Genomic DNA, 12,417 nt, shown 5'->3' on the forward strand with positions numbered 1-12,417 from the left:
GGGGATTTTTGAAACATTATATAATATAGAGTGAGATGTGTAAGGTGCTTGCAACATCAGTGTCTCTGCGACCAAGTAGTTTTATTTTTATACCCTACACCACTACTGTGGTACAGGGTAACACCCAAAAGGAAGAGAGATAAACCCATTGATAAGTATATCGATCGACTCAGAATCACTTTCTGATTCGATCTAGCTATGTCCGTCTATCTGTCTGTCTGTCCGTCCGTCTGTCTGTCCGTCTGTCCATGTTAGTTTGTGTACAAAGTACAGGTCGCAATTTTTATCCGATCGTCTTCAAATTTGGTATGGGAGTGTTTTTGGGCCTAGAGACGAAGCCTATTGAAATTGGATAAAATCGGTTCAGATTTTTATAGCTCCTATATATATGTTCGTCCGATGTTCAGTAATACAGCAATAAAATAATCATTTGTAAACCGATTTTCTCGAAATGACTCTTATGACTCTTGACATTGCAGGTGAATTTCATAGAAATCGGTTAAGATTTGGATATAGCTCCCACATATATATGTTCGTCCAATTTGCAGTAATAATGCAATAAAATGGTCATTTGTTAACTGATTCTCTCCAAATTTGGCTGGAAGGATTTTCCTATGACGATTTGGCTAAAATTTTGTACAACGGCTTCTTCCATGGCCTTCAACATACGTGTGCAATATGGTCGGAATCGATCTATAGCTTGATCACCTCCCATATAAACCGATCTCCCGATTTTGCTTCTTGAGCCGCGAATTGGACTATAACTTGATATAGCTCCTCCTCGTCCTCCTGCGCCGTCCTTATTCATTATTTTTTGTTTGCCTAAATAGAGATACTGCGCAAAGAATTCGACAGATGCGATCCATGGTGGAGGGTATATAAGATTCGTCCCGGCCGAACTTAGCACGCTCTTACTTGTTTTTAATAAAAACAGAATTATGACTTTTTTTGAGAATCGCGACTAAGACTGATTTAAAAGATTAAGTTTCTCGACTTCCTGCTCTGAGGACCTGACAATCCTAAAGAGAAATGATATTTAGCACCTCTATTCCCACCAGAGGATAACTAGGGCAACGAATATTGTAATACCCAGAGGAATGGATCAATCTGACAGCTGTATCTAGTATGTGATCTAAAGTGTTGGGTCGTTTTCGAGAGGTTTTAAATTGTCTACAGAGTTATCATAACCTGACCTTATGCTGGGTTCTTACGGATATTTTAGGAAATAAGAAAGCGGACATGTTTGCGAGACCGGGTGTAAACCCTGGTTATGTGTTAATACTGGATGTATACCAATTAAGAAGCATTGTAAGTATATATGGTAAAACCGCTGGAAAACAACAGCCGGACGTGAGCAAACAAAGTTTTTGAGAGACAAACGCTCGAAATCGAACGAAAATAGTCTGTTGTCAATGGAGAAGACACTTCTGAATATGGTTATGGGAATTATAGTAACATAGGACATGCTGAGATAAGTCAACATATGTCTGAAGTATCATGAGTTCGACGACTCGGAGTACAGCTTTCACTATCTTTGTCAATGCCGTGCTTTATGTCAAGTTAGAAACAGGGTACTGGGTTCTTTTTTTCTTACAGGCACTCGGGGAACTGAAAGTCTAAATCTGTGCAGGACCAGGGCGTTTGCCTCTTCATTCAGGAGCACCAGAATGTAAGTTAACTGACGGTTAGTTTTTTGAAAAGGATCACAATGGGCCTTAATCCGGCCAAGGTGGATGTTGAGACGACTAAGGATTTGGCAACTTTCTTCACCAATCTAACCTAACCTAACCACCAGAAGCTGGTGGGAACCTGATGCTCACTATTACCAACATGATCTACACCCAGCATGTAATTTAAGTAAATCATATCATATATGGAAATCACGCACACTATTGTGACATAAATGTCGTGGGAGGCATAGTTTTGCAAATAGGCTTTTCAATTATCTATCCCCTGTTTTAAACATAGGCTCCATCGAAACTTAACCTGCTTGTAGATATACTCTCACACATGACACTTGAATGGTTTCTTGTTTGTCCTTCTTTTGAGATGCCTTTTTGCTTCGATATTTTTTTTTTCATTTGAAGATGCTTTATTTGTTGTTGTTGTTTGTCTATGATTTGTTATTGAGAAAAAGCAACAACATTATATGGATTCTCTATGTTACTCGCTCGCCAACGATTGCTATTTGTTGATTTAGTAACAACAACATCAGCCGAAGCGGTAGTGGTAGTAGTCGCGACATGAGCAAATGAGGCCATTGTATTCATGTGAGATCTACACTCTAGGCAAGAGAGCATGATGCGTGGACCATAATGACCAGAGTTGCCACTAGCAAATATTTGTATATCATTTCGTGTTCAGTGTAGCGACGAACTCAGAATCACTTTCTGATTCGATTTAATCAAGTTCCTCTGTCCGTCCATCTTAATTTATATAAAAAGTAGATATAAGTTCTTCGGATCATTTTCCCACTTAAAGACGGAGCCTATTATAATTAGAAGATATTGGTTCAGGATTCGATATTACTTTCATATGTATCGACAGATAAACCATTAGGTTTTAATACAGTCTGCATCAGACTCAGAGATTTTAGTCCATTATGATAACACAGGACCGGAAGATGGAAGATATTTTCATGTTCCTTTAGTTGAACCAACCAGATCGCTTTAAAAATGCTTTTAATTTGTCATGTTCTCCGACATCCTCACAGCTGCAGAAATCGTTAGTTACTTCCAATCTGCAATCTGTAGTAAAACTGGCAAACTATCGATATTCGCAACATTCGATATTTTTGATATTTCTTATCGATCGATAGTATCGATACCATCGTTTATTTTCTATCACCTATATTTAAAACGAAAATGAGAAGAAACTTCCAGTAAGGAAAGGCTAAAGTCGTGCGCTGCAGACTATAAAAAACCCTACACCACCAAGTCTACCTACTACTTCTAATAAATTGAATCTATGTCTAAATCTTGTCCGACTTTAGCTATGTTGACTTACTGAAGTATCGAATAGAACAGCAATATGTTTTAACAATAGGACCCAAATTGTAGCTACCGCAGTTTTAAAGGCAAATATGGGCTTCATATATATATGGGAACTACATAATAATCTGGACAGATTCGTATGGAACTGCAAGCATATTAGGACGTCAAACAGAACACAAAATTTTGTAGATCGGACCAAAATTGTGGTTACTACGGCGTTATAAGTGTTAATCGGGCATTATATTTATAAGGGAGCTACATCCAAATACGAACCGATTTTGATTTTTCTCTGTCACTCTCTCTACTATTACCCTTAAAAACAAATTTCAATTATTTTGGTGCCGCAGAGGATTGAACTCATGTTTGGTAGTCTTGCACGCATCCACTAGCCTACCGGGGGACTCGAACCTGGGTTTGCAAGTCATGAATTGCATGGGAGTTTTGTGCCCTACATGGTTGTTCGCCTATTTTAACAACTACCTCAATTAAAGAATTTGTTGAAAGTCCACAAAATGTTAAAAGGTTCGTCTGTCAAGTCTCTTGTAGGGACTTACTTACGTACTTCCACAAATAATGTCTTCGATCTAATGCTAAAACTTTTTGCGAATTTACAATTTCATATACAAATTTGGTAGTTGGTTGTGACTTTAATATGAAAGCAGAGTTAATAACATTTAAATGATTTATTATATAAAGGGGTGTTAAATTGGAAGGACCGTTGTTGAATGTAAACCACGCCTAAATGTCAAAATTTTTATTTTATTTTATCTGACATTTCTCAAATTTTAATTATGTATAGATCCACAATTTTAATTATTTTAATTATGTATAGATCCACAATTGAGCAACGCGTTAAAATTATTCAAAATCAACATCGGATCTTAAAATTTTACTACCCTTTACAAACTTTACAAAGTCAACAATAAACCATTATTCTAAACTTTTTTTCTAATTTGAGGTCAATTTCAAAACAAATAGATCCCGAAAAAACTTATAAAGGGATTTAAAGCGAAAATCGTCAAGCGTCAAAGTACCAAATTTGGACAAAACATTGTCAAAATGATGTAAAATCATTTCGCCTGGCAGATCTGCCTGTCATGACGACCATGATGAGTGAGTCTCCTGTCCATTGCATTAGAAAGGATTCATCTTTAGTGCGCCTGTAATGAGCACGCCATCTTTGGGCCCGGCTCAATACTGAACAGTGGATAGCGTTTCGAAGCGCTGTCCACCAGACCACAAAATCATATTGAATTATTGATTTGGCAACTTCAGTATACAGGCACTGCATGACATGCGGTTTAGGTTAGGTAAGAGTGGCAGTCCTTTACAGATTCACTTAGACAATTTTAAGTTAATTGTGATGCCACTGTAGCGATAGACCAAGCCCTCTTGTGGGAATCGAGCCGACGGCCCCCGCTGTGGTGATCCGAACACGGCTACAGGGGTGCCTTGCGGTTTAATTCCTCTTACTGTTTTTACAGACCTCTTACAGGAGTATAGGGCAAGAGGCCTTAATCTGACCTTATGCAGCTAACTTTAAAAACCATGACAAAAACAAACAAGTAAAAGCGTGCTAAGTTCGGCCGGGCCGAATCTTATATACCCTCCACCATGGATCGCATTTGTCGAGTTCTTTTCCCGGCATCTCTTCTTAGGCAAAAAGAGGATAAAAGAAAAAAATTGCTCTGCTTTTTGAACGATATCAAGATATGGTCCGTTTCGGACCACAATTAAATTATATGTTGGAGACCTGTGTAAAATTTCGGCCAATTCAAATAAGAATTGGGCCCTTTGGGGGCTCAAGAAGTAAAACAGAGAGATCGGTTTATATGGAAACTGTAACAGGCTATAGACCGATTCAGACCATAATAAACACGTATGTTGATGGTCAAGAGGGGATCCGTCGTACAAAATTTCAGACAAATCGGATAATAATTGCGACCTCTAGAGGCTCAAGAAGTCAAGAGGGATCGGTTTATATGGCAGCTGTATCAGGTTATGAACCGATTTGAACCTTATTTGGCACAGTTGTTGAAAACCATAATAAAATACGTCATGCAAAATTTAAGCCAAATCGGATAGGAATTGTGCTCTTTAGAAGCTCAAGAAGTCAAGTCCACAGATCGAGTTATCTGACAACTATATCACGTTATGGACCGATTTTAACCATACTTGGCACAGTGGTTGAAAGCCATAACAAAATACTTCGTGCAAAATTTCATTCCAATCGGATAAGTGACTCAAGAAGTCAAGTTTCAAGATCGGTTTATATAGCAGCTATATCAGGTTATTGACCGATTTGAACCATACTTGGCACAGTTGTTGGATATCACAACAAAACACATCGTGCATGATATAATTCCAATCGGATAAGAATTGCGCACTCTAGAGGCTCAAGAAGTCAAGACCCAAGATCGGTTTATATGGCAGCTATATCAGGTTATGGACCCATTTAAACCGTACTTGCCACAGTTGTTGGACATCATGGCAAACCACGTCGCGCAAACTTTCATTCCAATCGGATACGAATTGCGCCCTCTAGAGGCTCAAAAAGTCGAGAGCCAAGATCGGTTTATATGGCAGCTATATCAGGTTATTGACCGATTTGAACCATACTCAGCACAGTTGTTGGAAGTCATTGCGAAACATTTCGTGAAAAATTTCATTCCAATCGGATAAGAATTGCCCCTTCTAGAGGCCAAGACCCAAGATCGGTTTATATGACAGTTATATCAAAACATGGACCGATTTTAACCCTACTTGGCGCAGTTGGTGAAAGTGATACCACAACACCGCGTGGAAAATTTCAGTAAAATCGGACAAGAATTGGCTCAAGAAATCAAGACCGAAGATCGGTTTATATGACAGCTATATCAAAACATGGACCGATTTGGCCCATTTACAATACCAACCTACCTACACTAATAAAAAGTATTTGTGCAAAATTTCAAGTGCCTAGCTTTACACCTTCGAAAGTTAGTGTGCTTTCGACAGATAGATGGATGGACATGGCTAAATCGAATTAAAATGTCATGACGATCAAGAATATATATCCTTTATGGGGTCTCAGAGGCATATTTCGAGATGATACAAACAGAATGACGAAATTAGTATACCCCATCCTATGGTGGAGGGTATAAAAATATTATTGTGCACGCTTGACAAATGCCATAACACGGCACTACCACCCCAAATTTTCTAAGCACAACCATTTCTTAACCATTCACTCACATCGGGTTGAACTCTCAGTTCTCAATTTTTTGTTGTTGACTGTAAATCTCAACAAATACAGCTCGGCAGCCCTCACTCCTTTACCTCGGCTGAGACTCGTAATGGCTCTTTCTGTTTGTTTGTTTGTTTGTTATTGTATTTGTTTGTAACTGCTATTGTTGCTAATGTTACAATTGTCATTGTTGTTGTTGTAGACTACAGTGTCTTTTCGTTGCTCTGTTTGAAATTTTACATTTGTTTTATAGCGAGATGATGATATTTTACCCTTCCCCTCTATTTCAATTTCATAGGTGAGAGAGTGTTTTTTTTTCATGATACGACTTACGTCCCGGTGATGGTGTCATGAGGTGGCAAGGGTTCGGTTCAGTGTTTTGAGCGCGCGTTTTATGGTATTGGTGTGTGAATTGTTATCGTTTTTTTTTTTTTTTGGTATCCTCTGCTCTGTCTGTATGTCTGTCTGTCTGTTTCCACTACTGTTGGTGTTTTTGGCATCTTTTGAATGACAGGTTGTTGAAAAATTCAATTTACTTGAACATTTCAGTTAAGTGAGATACATACGCGCGACGGCATCAAACTTCTCCACTTCTTCGATACTTTTTTTCTGCCGTTTCGTTTTTTTTTTTCGCCACGGTTTAGCTTTGCCTTACTCTCCCGACTTCATTGATGGGCTGCAGCAAGTGACGGATTTCGAAATATCAAAAACAAAATTGTTTCGGATTTGTCGTAACTGTTTTCAATTTCCATTCGGCCTTTGCAATTTGTTTGTGTGGGCTTAATATTTGTGAGTGCGTGTGTGTGTTAGTTGGAGGAGGAGTGTGTATTGCAGAGTTAAATAATTCATGCAAATTAAGTTTATTGCAATGCAATTCAAGGATTTCAGTGATAAAAAGTAAACAAAAAGAAAGTGCAAGAGTGATAATTGAATCAATTAATAATTACTTTGAGAAAAAAAAAAATATTATTAGAAAATATTGAAAGTGAAAAGTGCATTCTTAAGAGTTGCAATCTCAGCTTTAACAGATAAAAGTAGCCGACGGAAATCATCTTTGTAGACAAATATTCTTAAATTGGTGAACCAAAGGATTTGAAAACAATTTTTGCCACGTTTAAAAGGTACCAATGAATATGTATGAAAAAATTATTTAAAAAGCTGATATTGACCAACGGCTGTAGGAATTAGTTTGCGGTGGCGGCAAAAATTTTATTTCCATACACCATATTTGTTTGGATTTAAATTAAAACGCTACCAATTAAGATGCTATTAACTATGGGCCCGACAAACGGGAGGTTATAGAACAAAACTATGGTACTAATGAGTAGCCCTCGGTAAGCTTAGCCCTCTGGCAATGGTTGACCAATCCGATTGCAGATCATTAAAGTTTCTGTATCCCAGGGTAGATGAAGCATTACCAATTAAAAATACCATTTTTTTATGAAAATAGGTATCTTTTATTTACTTAAATTACAAAAATGTGTCCCTTCACTTTTGCTCAATATAACCACCTTTTGCCTTTACTACTGGGGCCGAATTACCGCATACGTAAATGAGTTAAATTGTCCGAAAATTTTTGTTTTGGCCTTACCGCATTCGCTGACGAGTGCATAATCCAGTTAGAGCTGGCAAAATATCGATGGCACTAACGATACTATCGATATTTTATTTTTTATCTGAATATCGATTGATATTTTTCCTATCAATACTATTTGCTAAAGTTAAATTTTTTGCAAAATTTCACAAAATTAATCTTCCGACACTGAATGACTTCTCATTTTGGTTTGAAATATTGGTGGCGGAAAATTAACGATAGTATCGATATATGCATATTTATTGTAGGAAATATCGAAAATATCGAATGTTGCGATTATCAATAGTTTGCCAGCTCTAAATCGATTACCGGCTGTTCGAAATCCACTCGTGACCGCAAGAGCAATCGAGTAGAATTGTTACTTGAAATAAATAGTTTAAAAAAGTTAAAATTAAGGAATTTAAGTGTTATTATAATATGAGAAAAAAAAATAAACACTTTTTTTGCATTTATGACTAATTTACACAAAACAAGTAAAAAGGCATTAAGTTCGGCCGGCCGAATGTTGGTTACCCACCACCTTGGGTATATATGAAAACCCCTTTCGTCAGGATCCGGTGAAAATTGGATAACTTAAGCACCCAAATTCGACACTGACATTAAGTGGTCTAATATATATGTCACTATTCAATTTTGCAGAACAAAATATTGATCTTTTTAGCAGATATATACAATTATAAACCGATCTGAACCATATTAAGGTCGGATATCGGGAGGCTCAGAAAAACTCACTGTTTCAAATTTCAGCGAAATCGGGTAATAAATAAATATGGGTTTCAATCCCCCTTATCGGCAGATTGGTCTATATGGCAGTTATATCTAAACATAGTCCGATCAGAACCGTATTTAGCTCGGATGTTGGGAGCTCTTAATCTACTCACTGTACCAAATGTCAGCGAAATCGGATAAAAAATAAAGGTTTTATGGCCTCAGACCCTTTATCTGGAGATCGGTCTATATGGCAGCTGGCCCGATCTGAACCATATTTAAGCCAGATGTTAGGAGGCTTAAAATAACCCACGGTTTTAAATTTCAGCGAAATCGGGTAATAAATAAAGCTTTTATGGGCTTCACACCCTTTATCGGGCGATCGGTCTATATGGTAGCTATATCTGTTTATAGTCCGATCTGGATTATATTAAGGTCAGATATCAGGAGGCTTAAATTAACCCATGATCTTAAATTTCAGCGAAATCGGGTAATAAATAAAGCTTTTATGGGCTTCAGACCTTTTATCATGAGATCGGTCTATAGGGCAGCTATATCCAAATATAGTCCGATCTGAACCATATTTGGGTCAGTTGTCGTGAAGCTTTAAACTACTCACTGTTTAAAATTTCAGCGAAATCGGATAAAAAATGAAGCATTTATAGGCATTAGACCCTTTATCAGAAAATCGGTCTATATAGCAGCTATATCCAAATATGCTCTGATTTGGCCCGTTCAAAAAAACGTATCTGTGCCAAATTTAAGATCTCAAGTTTCGAAGGCTGTAGATTGATTAAAACAGACGGACGGACAGACGAACAGACACACGGACATCGTTAAATCGTCTTAGAATGATGATACGAATTATATATACTCTGTAGGGTCGGAAAATGATACTTCGATGTGTTGCAAACGGAATGACTAAATGAATATACCCCCTCTCCTACGGTGGTGGGTATAATAAAAGCGAGACAAAAGGTTGATATGGCTTATTTAATGACCATCCGAATTTAGCAAAACCATGTTGCCAAATTGTGGCCAAGGGAAGGCAACATCTTAAAGGCTATGGAAGGAATATTACCCCAGTTAAATTACTTTGTGCCAAGAATAAATAATACCTAATCTTGGAGAAATGTAAGAAGCAGCTAATTGCAGTTTTGGCAGTACCACGGTCGACATAAGCCCTTTGATGTTTAGGCCAAACCAAGTCAAATCAGTCAAAGTAAATGCAATTTATTATCGGAACAAGTAAATGTTTCGGTCGTAGACCATGGACGTGACCAAAAATGGCTAAAAAGTCAAGTTCCGCACTGCATTTGTCTATAATTACTGTCCAATTCGCCAGATGGCAATCCGAGGGACTTTTCTAATTGGACCACTTTTGAGAGCGAGGTAAGGACTAAAACCTGAGCCTGCCTGAGCTCAAAGATATGTTCAAAAGACCATCGGTAGCCGTTTGAAAAATTTCGATGCAACAGCTTTCAAGTGCGGTAATACATCCATTCGATACGTGACGAAGTCTTATTCGATTCAAAAGCGTACTCGATTACCTATGCGGTAATTCGGCTTCTGCTCTGAGTCTGTCAAAAAACGAATTACAAGCTACACGAATAGGTAAGCTGCTGGTATTTTGGACCCTTACCGTGCAATTACTTTCTTCAGCGCTTTCATACGGGATCTAAATGGTTCAAGTAGAAAAGACCTTCGGATTGTCATCTGTCCAATTGAAGATGTTCGGTAATTTACCATGTATGTGTAAGCTTTTTCAAATCAAACTTTTCACTACTTTGGTGTAAGATGTAGACCTTACTGGAATCAGTTGTTGGAAGTCATACCAAAACAACATATACAAAATTTCAACCAAATTGGATAAAAATTGTATCCTCCTCCCCCTTACCCCAAAAGTACTACCCAAAAATAATAGCAAAACGGCAGAACCGATTTTCTCGAAATTTTCGCATATTATGTAGGTTGGTCTGGAAGGAAACATAGGCTATATAATTTTTCGGTATCGTCAGGGGGGCGGACCCTCCCCCTTACCCTAAAAGTACCACCCAAAAATAAAAGTGGACTGATCGGGACAATATAGGTATCAAATGAAAGGTATTAGAGAGTAGAATACGAATATTGCATTAAAATTTGAGTCTAAGTACCCATCGGGCTGCCCCACCCCCAAAACTCCCCAAACAGACATATTGGACGTTCAATTCAATATGGAGCACAAATGAAAGGTATTCGGGAGTAGATTTCGAATCTGGCATACAAAATCAGATCGAAGTATAGGGGGTCACGCCAACCCTCTAAAACGCCATTAGGCCCATTATGACTACATGATAATTGGTTGAACCGATTTTCTTAAAATTTTCATAGATTAAGAGTTTGTCTTGAAGGAAACATAGGCTATATAATATTAAGATATCGGCTATATAATATTAAGATATAATATTAAGATATCGGGTGGAGGCGGACCCTCCCCCGTACCCCAAAAACGCCACCCATATCCGAAAGTGGTCCGATGGGCTCAATAAGGGTATCAAATGAAAGTTATTGGAGACCAGAAAACGAACGTGGAAGTAAATTTGAGTCCAAGTACCCAGCAGGCTTACCCCCCTCCGACCACCCCAACGCCAACCCTCTAAAACGCCATTAGGCTCATTATGACTACATGATAATTGGTTAAACCGATTTTCTTAAAATTTTCATAGATTGAGCGTTTGTCTTGAAGGAAACATAGGCTATATAATATTAAGATATCGGGTGGAGGCGGACCCTCCCCCGTACCCCAAAAACGCCAACCATATCCGAAAGTGGTCCGATGGGTTCAATAAGGGTATCAAATGAAAGTTATTGGAGACCAGAAAACGAATGTGGTACTAAATTTGGGTCCAAGTATCCAGCAGGTTTACCCCCCTCCACTCACCCCAACGCCAAAACTTCTCCAAACAGATATATTCGAAGCTCATGTCAATATGAGACTCAAATGAAAAGTATTAAGCAGTAGATTACAAATATGGCATAAAATATTAGGTCCAAATAATGGGAGGTCGCCCCCCCCCCCCCCCCCTTAAATACCCCCAAATGGGCATATTAGCCTACCATGGTTATATGGGACTGAAATGAAAGGTATTTGGGAGTAAATTACGAATATGACATTAAAATTTGTGTTCAAGTCTAGGTGACGCTTTTCCCCCTAACAATTCGCCAAATGGGTTATTGACCCATTATGACAATATGGGAATCAAATGAAAGGTATTTGAGAGTAGAAAACGAATTTGATACCCAATTTTGGAGCCAAGTGTTTTGGGGTGCGCCCTAAAGCGCCCCCTAAGCTGAACTTCATTTCCGTTGGGAATAAAGAATGAAAGTGCCGGTGGCCGCCCAGCCCCAAAACACCCTCCAAACGGTTCATATTTACCGGCCATGCCAATATGGGGCTCAAATTAAAGGGATTTGGAAGTCCAGCACGAATTTGATATCCATATTTGTGTCGAAATGTCTGAGGCACCAAAAAAGCACTTCTCATTACCCTAATTTTTAAAAACACCAAGAGCCGAGCAGGGGCAATCTTCTCACACATCAATGAGTGCTTTCCGATACAAGTTTAAACTCAATGATAAGTGACCTTTTTCATAGGCGAATCCAAATGGCGTCCCGCATTGCGACACCTCTTTGGAGAAAATGTTTTAAATGACAATGCATGGTGTTGTATTACCTCGCAAATGTCGCAAAACACCGCTTTGTCCGATGTTCTCGCCAGGATTCAAACGCGTTCAGCGTCTTAGCATAAAATGACACGATTCGATATCCGCATTCCGGACGAAGTGTCCTCACGCTAAAAAGACATTAGAGAGTTAAAGAAGACGCAGCAGAGCGGGCCCGGTTCGGATAGTCCTTTA

At 38.5% G+C, this 12,417-nt stretch overlaps 1 protein-coding gene across 4 annotated transcripts in view; it reads left to right on the forward strand.

The window, feature by feature from the left end:
• The window catches only part of LOC106087882 (homeobox protein orthopedia), a 114,655-nt gene that overhangs the window by 42,284 nt on the left and 59,954 nt on the right, over nucleotides 1-12,417 (forward strand). The gene's annotated exons all lie outside the window — the stretch shown is intronic.

This window comes from Stomoxys calcitrans, chromosome 5 (assembly GCF_963082655.1).
Source record: "Stomoxys calcitrans chromosome 5, idStoCalc2.1, whole genome shotgun sequence".
Lineage (NCBI taxonomy): Eukaryota > Metazoa > Arthropoda > Insecta > Diptera > Muscidae > Stomoxys > Stomoxys calcitrans.